Source organism: Pongo pygmaeus, chromosome 23 (genome assembly GCF_028885625.2).
Source record: "Pongo pygmaeus isolate AG05252 chromosome 23, NHGRI_mPonPyg2-v2.0_pri, whole genome shotgun sequence".
Taxonomy (NCBI): Eukaryota; Metazoa; Chordata; class Mammalia; order Primates; family Hominidae; genus Pongo; species Pongo pygmaeus.
This window is the reverse complement of record NC_085931.1, coordinates 56,865,087-56,881,752: the sequence shown is the minus strand read 5'-3', so window position 1 is coordinate 56,881,752 and position 16,666 is coordinate 56,865,087. Positions and strand designations below refer to the sequence as shown.

Sequence of the window (16,666 nt, the reverse complement as noted above, 5' to 3'; positions counted from 1 at the left end):
CCCACACACACCCCTCACACACACGCCCCACACACACGCCCTAACACACGCCTCCTCACACACACCCCTCACACACACGCCCCCTCACACACACACCCTCACACACACGCCCCACACACACCCCTCACACACACCCCTCACACACACGCCCCTCACACACACGCCCCACACACACCCCTCACACACACGCCCCTCACACACGCCCTCACACACACACCCTAACACACGCCTCCTCACACACACACCCTCACACACACCCTCACACACACGCCCTCACACACACACGCCCTCACACACACACCCTCACACACACCCCTCACACACACGCCCCACACACACCCCTCACACACACGCCCCACACACACCCCTCACACACACGCCCCCTCACACACACACCCTCACACACACGCCCCTCACACACGCCCCTCACACACACGCCCCTCACACACGCCCTCACACACACACCCTAACACACGCCTCCTCACACACACACCCTCACACACACCCTCACACACACGCCCTCACACACACACGCCCTCACACACACACCCTCACACACACCCCTCACACACACGCCCCACACACACCCCTCACACACACGCCCCACACACACCCCTCACACACACGCCCTCACACACACGCCCCCTCACACACACGCCCTCACACACACGCCCCCTCACACACACGCCCCTCACACACACGCCCCCTCACACACACACCCTCACACACACGCCCTCACACACACGCCCTCACACACACGCCCCCTCACACACACGCCCTCACACACACGCCCCCTCACACACACGCCCCTCACACACACGCCCCCTCACACACACACCCTCACACACACACCCTCACACACACGCCCCCTCACACACACACCCTCATACACACACGCCCTCACACACACCCCTCACACACACGCCCCTCACACACACGCCCCTCACACACACCCCTCACACACACGCCCCTCACACACACCCCTCACACACACGCCCCACACACCCCTCACACACCCTCACACACACGCCCCTCACACACACACCCTCATACACACACCCTCACACACACACCCCTCACACACACCCCTCACACACACGCCCTCACACACACGCCCTCACACACATCCTCACACACACGCCCCTCACACACACACCCTCACACACGCCCCCTCACACACACACCCTCACACGCCCCTCACACACACGCCCTCACACACACACCCTCATACACACACGCCCTCACACACCCCTCACACACACGCCCTCACACACACACCCTCACACACACACCCTCACACACACGCCCTCACACACGCCCTCTCACACACGCCCCCTCACACACACGCCCCCTCACACACGCCCCCTCACACACACACCCTCACACGCCCCTCACACACACACCCTCATACACACACGCCCTCACACACCCCTCACACACACGCCCTCACACACACACCCTCACACACACACCCTCACACACACGCCCTCACACACGCCCTCTCACACACGCCCCCTCACACACACGCCCCCTCACACACGCCCCCTCACACACACACCCTCACACACACCCTCACACACACACCCTCACACACACACCCTCACACACACTCCCCTCACACACACTCCCCTCACACACACGCCCCTCACACACACGCCCTCACACACACACCCTCACACACACACCCTCACACACCCGCCCCCTCACACACCCGCCCCCTCACACACCCGCCCGCTCACACACACACCCTCACACACCCGCCCCCTCACACACCCGCCCGCTCACACACGCCCCGCACCCTGTGCAGCCTGTGGGGCGCGGCGCACCCCCGTGGGTGTGGGAGGAAGGGCTGACGGCTCTCCAGTTCTCACTATGTGCCAAGCTCTGGGACGGGGTGTCCCTCCCAGGCCTTGTGACCCCCTGGGACGCAAACATGATTTATCCCCAATTTTTGCAGCTCTAAAGACTAAGCTGAGGCCGGAGGGAGGGAGTGACTTGCCCAGAGGCTCGCGCGGTTCCCAGGGGAGAGGGGAAGGGCAGAGCTCATCAGGGCCCCAGGACCCTGCCTCTGGGGTGGGGGCCTCCTGTCCTGTTTTCCGGTGGAGAATCGGTCCCTCACCCGGGCCGCAGAGCCGGTACCGGGATTTGGGCGGGGGCCGCTGGGGGCCGCAGCCGCTGTGTTTCCAGGGCCCTCGCCTGCCTCCGGGACCTGTGGGAATTTTCCCTCCGAGAGCCCCGAAAGGCCGGGGGGCGGGGTGCCGAGTCCCGCTGATGGAGGCGAAAGGGCCACACGCTTTTTGTGGTCGAATTATCCGAACAGTGAATGGCTGCATCCGCCCGGGCGGCTGTGAACCGGCCGGCTTTGTCCAGTCCTGAGAGCAGCGGCGCAGAGGGACCAGACAAAGCCCGCGCTGACGCCGCCTTTTCCATGGTCCGGCAGAGAAAGAAAGGCCCGGCGCACAAAGCCAGGCCCAGTGACTGGGGCGGAAGGGGGCTCGGGCTTTAGTCACGGCCCCGCCGGGAGGGCGAGGGGCCCCACCGGAGCTTCCCATCAGGATGGGAACAAAACGGGGCGGGCCGACTCGCTGACGGTCCTCTCCAACCTTGAAAGACCCCCAACCCCCAGAGGAGGCCTGAGAGGGACAGCAAGAGACACTCGGGTCCCTGCTGCCATCAGCACCCACTCGGCCTGGCCCCAAGGCCGGATGTCATCTCCCAGATGGCGCCTGGCTACTCGGATGGACCTCAGACCCCTGGCTGGCCTCTCCATGCCTGGGTGGGCGAGACCCCTTTAGCCGGATGGCCAGCGACCCCCAGAGGAGCCCAGCCGGCAACGCTAAAGCTGATGTCTCAGAAAGAGTCCATGTGCTTCAGGGGCAGAGGGGACAGCAGAATGGCGAGGTGGGGTGGCGGATAGTCCTTGGGGCCGCGGCTGGGAGCCCCTCATCCTCACCGCTCTGTTCAGGGACGGCCTGTCCTGGGGGCTCAGTGCTGCACCTGGCGTAGGTGGCCAAGGAGTGACCACAGGCCAGAAGCCAAGCCAGGCCCCCGCCAGGCCACCTTCTGCTCCGGATCGCAGTGTGCCCCTCTGCCAGGGGTCAGAGTGAGGCCTGAGATGCAGGGAAGGGTGGGGCGGAGGGGGGCCCAGAAGAGGAGCCCGCAGCAGCGGGCAGCAAGGACCCTGGAGCCCGTCCCGGCTCAGACACCTGGAGCTGGACCGTAGCAGGAGGCCTCTGGCTGCCCCGGGCCTCGCCTGCCTGAGGGTTTTTTGAGGATCAGAGACTGACCCCCGGGCCTGTCAATAAGCAGGCGACCCCATACTTGTGCCCAGGGTCCACGGCCGACCTGGGCAAGGAGGGACTGTGGGTAGCCTCGGGCCAACAGCAGGTGTGGGGTTCTGAGGGGCCAGGCAGGGAGAGGGAAGGAGGGAGGTCTTGGAGGGCACATCCGAGTGGGCTCTGGGTGGGTGGCGGCCCGGCCGTGCGAGCACCCAGGGGGCTGGTGAGAGCCGAGGGCAGAAGGCGTGGGCTCATTTCTGTGTTTAGAAAACTCTTCCCGAGCTGTCCAGGGACAGCTGGAATGGAAGTGCTTGGTGGGCCTGTGAGGGCCGCTGCAGCCATTCTAAGAGCTGGTGTCTATTCAAGAGGAGAGACAGTGGGGAGCTGGGGCGCCCGGGTGAGCTGGCCCAGGGTGTGGGGCATGTGTGTCAGGGGCAAGGGAGGTGTGTTGGGATGTGTGCAGTAATCAGGAAGAAGGCCTCCTCTGGGAACTGGGGTGCCCGGGTAAGCTGGAAGAAGGGTCAGGTCTAGGGTTGAGCAAGGGGACCGTGCCGGGAGAAGCATGTTCTGGCGACCAGAAGAGCAAGCGGGTAGCCCCGCCATCCGCCAGCCTCTCACATGCCATGATTACATCGCCAAGTCCGCAAAAGTGCCCCTGTGGGTGCCGTGTCACTTACATCTAGGGAAACTGAGGCACAAAGTGACTCACCAGAGCCAGAGCTAGGACCAAGGTGGGCCCCACTTCAGCTAGGACTGATGCCACAGCTCATCCTGAGACCTCGTGCCATCCTGAGGGAAGCTCACCCTGTCCCCACGGGGACTCCCAGCCCTGTCCCACGTGGGACCCGGGTGCAGGCCCTGTGGGGAAGTGCCTGGGCCTTGGCCAGGACTGGGTCATCCTCCCTCAGCCAAAGTGGGGCGTGCCCAGCCAGAAGGTGGAGCCCCCAGTGTCACTCGGCCCTGCCACACTCCAAAGCCTGCCCCAACTCCCATCTGGGGCCTGTCAGCTCTGCTCATGGCCAGGAGCCTGTGGCAGCCATTGGGGCAGGGAGGACAGCCTTGGCTTCACCCCAGCAGGAAAGGCAGGTTCTGATGAGGAAGCAATTGGGCGGGTCCAGCCCCCATCAGGTGGTGCCCAGGGAGGCTGTCCAGGCACCCGCCTGGCCTGGCTACCAGGCTTCGGCCACAGTCTTCCACCAGGATGTGACTAAAGGCCTGGCCGAGGTCTGCAGGCCACCTGGAGGGCACCTGGAGGGTCAGGAGCGTGTGTGCATGTGAGTACGTGTGTGAATGTGTGTGTGCGTGTGTGTGTATGAGTGTGTATGAGAGTGCGTGTGTTGAATGTGAGTACGTGAGTGTGAATGTGTGTGAGAAAGTGTGAATGTGTGTGTGTTGAGAAAGTGTGAATGTGTGAGTGCGTGTGTGAGTGTGAATGTGTGTGACTGTGTGTGAACGTGCATGTGTGAGTGTGAATGTGTGTGACTGTGTGAACATACATGTGTGAGTGTGTGTGACTGTGTGAACGTGCATGTGTGTGCATGAGTGATGTGCATGATATATGTGAGTGTGCATGTGTGTGATTGTGAGTGCATGTGTGTGTGAATGTGTGTGTGTGAATGTGTGTGAGTGCCTCTGTGTGTGAGAATGTGAATGTGTGTGTGAATGTGTGTGTGTGAATGTGTGTGAGTGCCTGTGTGTGTGTGAGAATGTGAATATGTGTGTGTGTGTGTACGTGTGTAGCCTGCCTGGGCTCCGGCACCATGGGGACCCTGTGGTCAGGTGTCTCTGCCCCCACAGTCTGTGCTCCTGGCCTCCTCTCAGCCTCCATCTCCCTGACTCTCCAGTGGGGGTGAAAATGCTCACAAAACCATTATGAACAATAGGAAATGAAGTGATTTGTACAAATCAGCACTGCCCTTGGCCCATAGCAGTTGCTCAAAAAATGGTAACTTGCCCTTTGTATGACCCAGAACCTTTAGGGGCCTGGCCGTGGCGTCGCAGAGAAGCAGTGGCTGTCTGCACCATTGCAGGCTCCAGATACTCCCGGTTCTCAGCAAACATTTCCCGGGGTCCTATAACAGGCCCTGGGTCCGGCTGGGGCCAAGGATCCCACGGTGATCAAAACATGGTCCCTACTCTTAGTGAACTCTGATGAGCGCAGGAGATGGAAACTTCGCCTCCCACCATACGGTGGCTGTGGGAGGGGAAGTGTGTGTATGCATGTGCGAGCGTGTGAGTACGTGTGTGTGTGCATGTGTGAGCATGTGAGCACGTGTGTGAGTATGTGATATTTGAAGCATGGCCAGCACCTAGGCTTTCTGGGCTGGGGTGCAGTCAGGGAGGGCTTCCTGGAGGAGGGAGCATCCAAGTGAAATATGTAGAAAGAATATGCATGGGCCTGGGTGACAGAGAGAGGGAAGAACTGCTGGGAGGGGGGCGGGAAGGAGGGTGCTGGGGTGGGTAGGGCCAGGGGTTGTACCTAAGCAAGGCGCCCTGAATCAGGCAGGCTCTGAGTCCTTCCAGGCCCTCCCTCCCAAGAACCTGACGTGGAGGGCCTAGGAGCACATGGCCCCCTCAGACCCTCCTTGGGTGGCACTGGAAGATGCGTCAGGCCCTAGTGTTGGGGGCAGGCCGACTGCAGGGTGCCCCAGATGAGGAGGCGGCCCAGCCCAGTGCTTGTCAGTGCCCTGGGCCCCCTCTGCCCCCTTCCAGATGCAGATGGCAGCACTGGGCTTGAATGGGGCAGAGACCGCTGAGGTCTGGGGCTGGGACCTGCTTCACTGGGCATTCAAGCAGAGTGCGTCTGGCCCGAAGCCACCTGGGAATGGCATTTGTATCGTGAATGAGGGCGGAGGGGAGCATGCATCTCTGACAAGCCCACTAATGTGTTTGGAGAGAGCCAGCGAGCAGCCCTGGATGCTCGGTCACTGCTGCTCACCCGGTCAGCCGCCTTTGTTCTCCCGGGCCCCTGGGCGCTGGAGTCGCTGTCACATGACGTTGTCCCAGTCAGCGGAATCCGATTCTGCTTCCGAGGCAGGTCTTGTTCAGACCGAAGCGGGGGAATGCACCACAAGCCCAGGACCCCACGGCCCCTGCTGGTCCCTCCAGGCCTCACCACCAGGCTCCTCCCTCCACACCTGACACCCCCAGCTCCCCCAGCACAGGAAGAGGGCACACACTCACCCTTCCACCCACCCCACCACCCCTAGTTCACACCTGGCAGGGAGACCCCCTGGGCGGTGGGAGTGGTGAGCTGAGATGGATGAGGCAGGCTGTGGTGGTGAGGGGACAGGGACAGAGGGGGTGTCCTGAAGATGAGAGTGAAGAGCAGGGGAGGCATGGGGGTGGGGGCCAGTGCAAGGCCGAGAGGGTGTGGTGGGAGGGGCAGTGTCTCCTGGTTCCACAAGTCCCCATCCCTGGGGAGTGGGGCCCTGCTCAGCCCCTGTGGGAAGGGGGGACCATCTTGGCCAAATCTGTGGGCCCCATGCGGTAGTGGGAGGCAGTCACCCCGGGCAGGGCTCCCCACCTCTGCACTGGGGGTGCAGAGGAAACCCCCCGACCAGCTCCACTGATGCCCACGAGGCCCCCCGAGCAGGCTTCTGTGAAGGGCAGAGGCCGCTGGCTGGGGCCAGGAAGGCTGCGGGGCGGTGCTTGGACCCAGCCTCAAATGAAGCCTGGGAGCGGGTGGATGGGGAAACAGACAAATTCGCTGGGCGGGGGGCGGCCACATGCAGGCTGCGGGGAGTGAGGCTGAGCAGGGAGCCCAGGCTCTGGGAGGGGCGCCCCTGTCACCACAGCTCGGTCCAGGCTGTGTGTCCCAGCTCCCAGGCAAGGGTTTGCGGCACCAAATCACCCTTTCAGAAATTGCTGAAATCTCTACTGTCCAAACCTATCACCGCCTTGATCAAAGAAAACATATAGCCCATCAACACACCAGGGAAGCCAGCCTGGCCTCGTCCCAGCACCTCCTGCCCAGCCCTCTTCCCACACTGCCCTGCCCACAGCCTGGGCATCCTCTCCAGCTGTCAGTGACAGGGACAATGACAGCCACGTCCTGGTGGCCTCTCAGGGACAGCCATGTGCTGAGGGAGAACATCCTCTCCTGGCTCATCTCGCTGTCACACCCTTACTGACTGGACCGAGGGCTCGGGGTAGGCACCACCGCTACCCAATTGCACAGCAAACCCAAGCGAGACCATTGCAGTCCCCAGGCTGGGCCAGGCCCTTGCCCCGGTCCCCACGTGAGGGACAGCCTGGCTCAGCGCCTTTGGCCACACCATGCAGCCTCCAATGAGATAAGGGTGGGGAACTCCCTGCCAGCTGCCAGGGGGTTCTGGGCTGGTTTATTCCTGAAACACATCTGCCTTCCTTGAACACATCCCTTAGCTCCCCACGGCCCACACAGTGCAGCTGGAGTGAGCGGGGGCCCTTCCTAAGCTGTCCCTGCAGCCGGGGGCCTTGCATCGCTCCCGGTCAGGACCCTGGGCTCCCTCAAAGGCTTTGTTTGCTTGGGGGCCTGAGGCATCCACAGCCTTCCCAGTTACCTGCCCTAACCAGCCCTCAGCTGTGCCTTCAATGGCGTGGGCCGCTGGGCATCTCACCCCTCCATGCTCACTGAGGTCAGCGGCAGCGCTTCCCCGCCACCCAGTCTTGGGTGGAGACCAGGCGCTGCTCTCGACTTGGGCTTCAGGAGTCCTGCTGCACACTGCCAGGCAGAGGTGTGGGCTGGACGGGCATTGGTGTCAGGAGTTCACCTCCCAGCTGGACACAGACACTTTCAGACACTTTTAAACCCAAGGCCGTGGAGGGACCGGGTTAGCGGTCACGATGCCACACTCCCCATCGCCTTGAGGGAGGCCTCCAAGCTTGGAATTATGGTTCTCAAATATGTACTTACTTGGGTTTGCTTTTGAAAAGGTTAGGATTTAAGTATCACCCAACAACACACACATGCCCAGCTACATCTGAAATTACAGGGCCGCTGGGCTCAGGGTCTGGCCCGTGCCCACGGCTGGGTGAGGAAGTGCCCACCGCAGCTGGGCCACTCCACCCAGGGAGGGGCGAGTCCGAGGGGCGCCACATACCTGAGCCGTCACCGTGGGGGCTCTAGTGTGTCACTCACCAGGCAAAGGAGGGTCTTCAGGACACTCTGAGGACAGAAGGGAGTTATCTCTCCTCTGCGTGGCTTAATTTATCATCTGTAAAATGGGGACAAGGCTGTTGCAAGGAGTAGAGAAAATAGATGCAAAGAACCTACCCAAATGCCACTTGCAGCAAACACACATAGGGACCTTGAGGGTACAAACAGCGCGGGAGCAGGGCGGGAGGGGACGAGCCCAGGCTATGTGTGTCTGGGGCTCAGGGCTCAGCATGTGAAATGTGCCCGATAATGGTGGTGATGATTTTTAGCCACATCATCACTCTCGGCCGTGTGAAGGCTGGCCCCGCAAGGAAGTTGGGGTAGCACGGGTGATGCCAGGGGTCCCACTCCAGAGGGTAGAGTAAATCCTTGGAGAGTGCAGTGTTGGCCCTGGGAGGAGCCCCTGTGCTGGGCACCCGTGGAGAAGGCAGGGCATCCTGAGTCAGGACCGCTGAGGCCAAACCTATCCCTGGAGCCCAGAGGCACCGTTGCAGCCAGGTATCCCAGCTGCCCGGCCTGGCTCTCCACTGATGATCCGACTGGGCTGGCTTCTCTCCCGGGCCTCGGGGCTTTGGATGGCGCATGCAGTACCCAAGCTGGCTGGTCCGCAGCTGTCACCAATCACCAGCCTCAACATTCTCCCCCACATCTGCCATCTCCCCAGCCCCGCGGCCACTGGTCGTGGCTCAGGCCCAGGAAAGCAGCACCCTTGCTGGGACTTGCCTGCCCACGCTCCTCCTGTGGGGTGGAAGTGGGGTGAGGTGGCCTGGAGAGGGAGCCAGCCTGACCACCCACACCTGGCTTCAGGGAGCAGGTGACCCTCCCCCTCGCTCTCCCTGCAAAGTGAGTCCTGGCTCTGGAGCTGAAACACCAACTCCCCGGTTCCATGCCCAGGGCCTGGCATTGGCCCCACACTCACCTGAGTGCCGGCCGCCTTCCTCCCGGCTCCCAGCCTTAGCTCCTGGTCCTCGCATCCCTGCCCTCCTCCCTATGTGTCCCCTCATCCTTCATCCATCTACTGCTGGGAGCCTGGGAGGGCGGGGTTGCATAGGCCCTTTCCTCTACTGCCGTGTGACTGGGAGAAAGTCAGTTAACGTCTCTGTGCCCCTTGTTCCTCTCTGTCGGCGCTGTCTTCTGGGGCGGGTGCTGGGGTTCTGTTGATGTCATAGGTGCTTTGCCCAGTGCCGACAAATGGCCGTCAGGCTGGCGCTGGGAAAATGTGGAACGCTCAGGCAGTGGTCGCTTTGCCTGTTTCACGGTCAGTGCTCCCTGGGCCGCCTCCATTACCCCACTTTACACTGGTGCGCACTTGTCGGCGGGGGAATCACTGGACTGGGGGCTACCTGAAGGCAAGTCCCCTTCTCCTTAGGCCCCCATGGGTATGGATAATGGGTTACTGGTCTGGGGGGCTTCCCAATATCTTTGGCGGCAGAACAGCATGAGCCCCTCCCAGGACCTGGACTGTGACCCTTTTCGGGAGGGGGTTTGCCAGCTCCTTCTGTGCGACGTTTTCTCACGTTCATTAAACCACTGGGTGCAGCAGAGCCAAGATGGCTCAGAGACATACGGAGCTTGCCAGCCGCCAGGTTCAGGCCACAGTCAGACCATAGACAACAGCACATGCAGAATTCTCAGCCTGGCTCATGCAGCCGTAAGAGCCAGGATGGAAGTGACCGTCCACTGGGGTTCAACCTCCCATCTTGAACAATGTCGGTCACAGATAAAGTCTTCAATGGGGCCGGGCGCGGTGGCTCACACCTGTAATCCCAGCACTTTGGGAGGCCGAGGTGGGTGGATCATGAGGTCAGGAGTTCAAGACCAGCATGGCCAAGATGGTGAAACCCTATCTCTACTAAAAACTACAAAAATTAGCCAGGTGCGGTGGCAGGTGCCTGTAATCCCAGCTACTTAGGAGGCTGAGGCAGGAGACTTGCTTGAACCCAGGTGGCAGGTGCCTGTAATCCCAGCTACTTAGGAGGCTGAGGCAGGAGACTTGCTTGAACCCAGGTGGCAGAGGTTGCAGTGGGCTGAGATCATCCCACTGTACTCCAGCCTGGGTGACAGAGTGAGACTCCGTCTCCAAAAAAAAAAAAAAAAAAAGACTTCAATGGGCATATCCCCCATAAGGCGTGATAGACAGCAGGGAGGTCTGACCCTGAGATGGGAGGTGTCTGCCGGCCACAGGCCGTCCCCAAGGATGGAAAGGCCCTGAGCCCCAGAAGCTGGGTGGCCCCAGCCTCCTCCCCTCAAGGAGCACCAGGACAGGGCTGGGCACAGGGACATCCAAGAGACAGCCCGGGCGGGAAGCACCCACTCCGGACATTGTGGGGCTGTGTGAAGATAGAAGCAAACCGCTTAGCCTCCCGGCCTGAGTTTCTTCATCTATAACATGGAAATGAGAAGACACCCCGTGAGCAGGGCACTGTCACTGTCACGATCATTCCCATGGTCACCACTGCTCTCTGGAGAGCAGCTGCCACGGGGGCGCTGGGGCCGGGTGGCATCCAAGTGGCCCGGACTCACTGGCTTACTGCAGCCCTCCTGGGACCGGCCGGCCAGCGGGGTGCTGGGAGCTACCAGGAGGTCAAGTTTAAGCGAAGGCCTCACTCGCTTCACTGGCTTAGGCACGATAAACCCAAACCCAAACAAAACGCAGCACCAGCTCCCGACAAGCGCCTTTGTGTCTGCAGAATCGTCCACTCTGCTCTGGGACATCTGCGGCTGCCCAGGCAGCGGACTCGGTGAGAACAAGGGCTCCGCTCTGAATAGGGATTCACGCGGGCGATTCTCACCGCGGCTGCATTCATCAGGGCCCCGGTGCCCGGGGCTTCCTTCAGGCCCTGCCCCCAGGACCCCGGCTGGCTCCAGCATTCTCTCCCCGGGGTGGTCCCTGGCCCTCCCATCCCCAGTGCCTGCCACTGTCCCTGAAGGCTGCCCGGGGGGCCGGGGGGTATTTTCCCGGGGACACCTGCCCTGTGCCGAGCCGCGGCCACTCGGGTCACCACGGCTGGGGCTCGTTCACACGGCCTGAAAGGCGTCCCCTCCATCCGCACTTGCCCTTCTCCTCCTCGCCGCAGGGGGAGGGGCCGGGCAGAGGCAAACAGTATTTTTTCTGTTCTCTCCGGCACAAATGGAATTCAATTAGTGAAGAAGAAACCCAAGCCCAGCCAAACTGCGCTTTAAAAAATCCCGCAGGAGAGAAACGTCTTCCCACACCCCCGGCAAATCAATGGGATCGATGGTTCCCGTGCGTTCTCCTTCCTTCCCCCCGGAACTCATGGGGTGCAGCCGGAACGTCCTCTCCCGCACCAAGGCAGACCGGGCAACAGGGATATCTGAGGAATACAAATACATGAGCCCCAGCCCCGACCCCATTCCTGACAAACCGTGATGGGAAAGCCAGACCATCCTCGGAGGCGGCCGGCCAGCAGATGGACCCTGGGCAGAGTTCAGCCCGGTCGCTGGGCTCCGCTCCTCCCCCACAGTCCTGGGCGCCCTCAGCCCGGCCACCTCTTCTGCTTTTCCTCAAGTACTTGACCACTGCCTAGAGCTGCCAGGAGCAGCCCCTGGGTGGCCTGGGGCCTGGACACTAGGAGGTCACCGCAGGTGGCTGACTCCATGCGGGCTGGAGGCCATGGGGCCTGCCTTCCCCAAAGCCTCTGTCACCAGCCCCCTCCCTGCTGTTCCCAGGGCCTGAGGAGCTGCCACTCTTAAGCAGTTACTGCACGGTCAGGAGGTGGTCGTGGTGGAGGCAGCTGACCTTCCCTCCTTGTATGGCTGCACATGTCCCCCGAGTCACAGCAGAGGTCCCCCAACAGGGAAACACCAAGAGCCTTCCCAGAGCCTGTCCTGATGTCCCAGCCCTCTCCTCTCCCCCGAGCATCCTTCAGAAGAGGATGGAGGATTTGCCAACATGTCCTGTCCTATCTCTGAAGGTTGCATTGTGTACAGGGACCTACTCTGCCTATAGAGCCAATTATTCTCGGATCATCAATTTGAAACCAGAAGAGAAATGTGGCAGGCTTTTTTTTTTTTTTAGGCGCTCTCTGACCCTGGGCCGAGGCGGAGGTCACAGAAGCTTTGTGTCATGGGAAGATCACGGAGCAGGGGTCCAGGGGTCTGGGCCTTGGCCACGGTTCCGCTGGGCGCAGCACGATTCATGCAAATCCCTGTTGCTGAGTTCTTCCATTTGGGAACTGGGCCAGTTGGGCCCAGGACCAGAGCATTTGAGGTCTAAGAGTCTTTGACTCTAAAGTAGGGTCTATTTTTTGCCCACTAGATGATAGCAAGGAGGGAGGGAGGGAAGAAGGGGGGAAAGGGAGGGAAGGAAGGGAGGGAGGGAGGGAGGAAAGAAGGAAGGAAAGAAGGCAGGGCAGGCAGAAGTGTGTAGGAAGGAGGGAGGGAAGCAGGGAGGGAAGGAGGGAGGGAAGGGGGAGGGAAGGAGGGAGGGAGTTTGTGGGAAGGAGGGAGGGAAGGGGGAGGGTAAGAAGAAAGAAGGGAGGGAAGGGGGAGGGAAGGGGGAGGGAAGGAGGGAGGGAAGGGGGAGGGAAGGAGGGAGGGAAGGGGGAGGGAAGGAGGGAGGGAAGGGGGAGGGAAGGAGGGAGGGAGTGTGTGGGAAGGAGGGAGGGAAGGCCGGAGGGTGTCAGCTGTGGGAAGGCCGCCCTGTCTGACTGGCTAGTGGTCGTCATGGCCCAGATGCCCTCTGCTTTGGGACTTTGCACATGCTCTTCTCTCCCTGTGTGGGGACCACGGGCCGTCTCCCCAGCCCCTCTGCTCTCTCTTCTAGAAGTGCTGGGGCCTGAGTCTACCCCAAGACCCCTCTGCCTCTCCCCAGGCTGTGAGCTCCCCGAGGATGACACCCCCTCTGCTTACACCACCTGCAGTTCCTCCAGCCCCGGCACTGGAGGGCCTTAGCCACCGGCACAGCAGCCTCATCTTCTGGCTGGATGTGAGTGTCCTCCTGCAGGGACCTCGTGGACACACCGTGTTTGCAGAGATGCTTTCTCAGGAAGGGCAGCTGGCTGGGAGGCCAGGACCCAGCCCCATCCAGCTCCCCAGGCCTGCTGTGAGTGCCACCTCAGCCACCCTCCCTGCCGGCCCATTCCACAGATGAGAACTTTCTGGGGTGCAAGAGAGGGAAGGGGCAGAAATACACACAAAGGGCGCTGCCTGCCTCTTGCTCATCTCCGCATCCTTTGATGTTTGAAACCCACGGGAATCACTGCAATCGTTCAGAAGGGACTTGGCCACAGGTGACTTGTCTGCAGATTGCTGGAGCGCTAATGAGTGCTAATTACGAGCTGACTGCTTGCCAGGCAATCTGCCCTGCTGGGCAGGCGGGGCCACAGCTGAGTGAGGGGTGACGCATGGGGGGCGGGGTGTTGGGCCCCGGTGCTGGCTTTGAGGATGGGCTGTGAGAAGTGACTCTGTTCAAACGTGTTGGACATATTTACAGGGGAGAAGAGACCAATCACGCCTTCAAGGAGGGACAGTGGCGAGGCCGGCCCGAGGCGGAGTCTTTGGCTGCAAAGGCAAGGATGGGGCCCAGCAGGGTTGCCATGGAAACAGCTTCTGATTGGAAGGGGCCCCTTGCAGGGTGTGAAGGACAGAAGGCAGCACCCTGAATCCTCTCTACCCCCGCCTGCCACCTGGGACCCACTCCGGAGCAGGGCGGCTGTGGACCTGCCTGGTGCTCAGAAGGGGGAAGGGGGAACTGCTCTCGGTGGAGGGGTCACCTGGAGCTTGGTCTCTGACAGCTGGCAGGCAGCCCGGTGAGGGCTTTGGCTTACAAGTTGCTGGCGGATAGCTCTGGCCGCCGTGTTCTGAGCTCATGGCCGGTGCCAGCCACCGCAATGCGCACCACCTCATCCCCACTTCCCAGTGAGCCCTGGAGGTCAGTGCTGTGATCTCGACTTGACAGATAGGGAAACTGAGGCTCAGAGAGGTCACGAGAATGTGCTTGGGTCACAGGTGGGTGAGGGAGAGGCAGAGCTGGTGGCAAACTAGGGAAAGAGGTTCCCATAAGGGTCCAAGGTGAATATCAAAATCACGAGGATGGCCGATGACACCTTCCACCTCAGCCCGCCGTGTGGCGGCCAGATTTCCTCAGCAAGTTGGAGTCCAGCTCCCGCCTTCACTTTATAGTGGGAAATTTGGGTCAACCGGGGGAGGGGACTTGCTGGGGCCGAAACCCAGATGGAGCTCCGCTTTTCCTCCCACTGCCTCTGGGGCCGCCCCATTGGACCCTGGTTCGTGGTCTGATATTTTTAAAGGAAACGCTCTCCCGAGGGTGTCCCCTGCTCCTCCCTCCTACGCAGGTGGGTGGGGAGCCCCAGGGTGGCAGGTGCAGTGTGGAGAGGGGCCTCACTTTCCATCCTCTTCCTGGATGAGAAATGTTACATCAGGGCCCACGGGGAAAAGCGGCACAAGCTCCATGGGCCCTGCTAGGGCCTCAGGTTACACCCTGCAGCCGGGGTGCTCGTGAGGGGAGACTCTGGGATGATAGTGAGGAGCCCACACCGTGAACGTGGTCTCCTGCCCACGCTCTGCTGGTCCACGACCCCGGGCACAGCAGGGCATGAGGTGGGAGGTAAAGAATAGAGATGTGCAGAGTTCTGCTGGCTGGCTCTCCAGGCTGTCTCCGTCTCTCTATGCTCTCTGCCTTTTTTCAAAATCTGGTAGACCCAGAATCTTCTGGTCACCCCACTCCTGCGGGGAACAAATAGGAAAAGGACATCAGGGCTCTGAGCGCCCCCTTCACACATGGGAAGATGCTTAGGGGTGCCTATCTAATCCGGTCCTCCTGACAGGCCTGCAAGGAAGCTGTTAGTATCCCCAATTTTACCATAACTCCCAAAGTCTCTTTGCTCCTAAGCCGTCAGGACTGGGCCCCAGGCTTTGCATGGGCGAAGTGGGTTCTGTGTGTCCAGGAGATGGGTCCTCTTTTGAAGACCCCCAGAAGCTGCCTCAGGGCACTCAGGCTCCACCCTGAGCCCCGTTCCTAGGGCCTCTGCAGCTGGATGTGTGCCTGGCTATACCCAGAAAAACGCCTCTGTGTCCCAGGTGTTCTGGGCGCCCCTCTGTGGGTTCTCTGGTCCCACGGGGGTGGATGTGGGCTGCAGGCCAGGCGGCTGGGTCTCTCCCAGCCTTGCTTCCCAAATGTGTAGACTGGGGCGGGGCAGGGGTGGAAGTGAGGAGTAAGGGCCTGCCCCTCTTCCCCCAACCCCTTCCCCCGTGCAGCCAGCTAGGAGCCGGTTCCTGAGCCTGTCCCCTCGGGCCACTGGCCTGATCACGGTGCCTTTCTCTAGGAAGATCCTCGAAGAGCCAGAGCCCATGCCGGACCTAGGGAGACCCTGAGGGGTAGCCCACTTACTGGAGTCTCTGGCTGGCCCCCGTTTCTGGGATGTGTGCATTGACATGAAAGCTGAACATCAGGTCCCAGAAAGGGGATTTGGGCTTATTTCTCCAACCCACAGACAAGCCTTCTTTTCCCATTAGAAACTCACCTCAGAGCCAAGTGGCCCCGGAGAAGCTGCCTCTGTGGCCCGGTCTGCAGGGTGGAGTCACCGTGGGTTCCTCGTATCAGACATCCTGCCTGCGGACCAGACACTTGCTCTCCTCCAAGAAGCCTCAATGTCCAGAGAAGGGATCCTGCGGTGACCGAGGGACAGGCCTGTCTTCTGGGTCACCACACCTTGGCATTTATTATTTGCCCCCAGGAAGGTCTGAAGGATTTTACTTTTAAAAACCATAGTCGGCTGGGCACGGTGGCTCATGCCTGTAATCCCAGCACTTAGGGAGGCCGAGGCGGGTGGATCACCTGAGGTCAGGAGTTCAGGAACAGTCTGACCAACATGGAGAAACCCTGTCTCTACTAATACTACAAAATTAGCCAGGTGTGGTGGTGGGCACCTATAATCCCAGCTACTTGGGAGGCTGAGGCAGGAGAATCGCTTGAACCTGGTAGGTGGAGGTTGCAGTGAGCCGAGATCACACCATTGCACTCCAGCCTGGGCAATAAGAGCGAAACTCTGTCTCAAAAATAAATAAATAAATAAATAAAGTTGTTTTGGTTCTTCTATTTTCCACACATTTCCATATGAATTTTAGAGTCAGTTTGTCAGTTTCTACAACAAAAGCCTGCTGGAATCTTTATTGCAATTACATTGACTCTATAGATCAATTTGAGAGGAAAATGGCATCTTAACAATTTGGAGTCTTCCAACCCATGAATGTAGTATACCTCTCC

General features: G+C 60.6%; 1 long non-coding RNA gene across 1 annotated transcript; it reads left to right on the top strand.

Annotated features, from left to right (window-relative positions):
- The first annotated feature begins 4,463 nt into the window (after positions 1-4,463).
- Positions 4,464-16,378, top strand: LOC129023042 (uncharacterized). The gene is made up of 3 exons (XR_008496644.1): positions 4,464-4,544; positions 13,208-13,366; positions 15,916-16,378. It is a non-coding gene; the product is annotated as an uncharacterized LOC129023042 (long non-coding RNA).
- Positions 16,379-16,666: the final 288 nt, after the last annotated feature.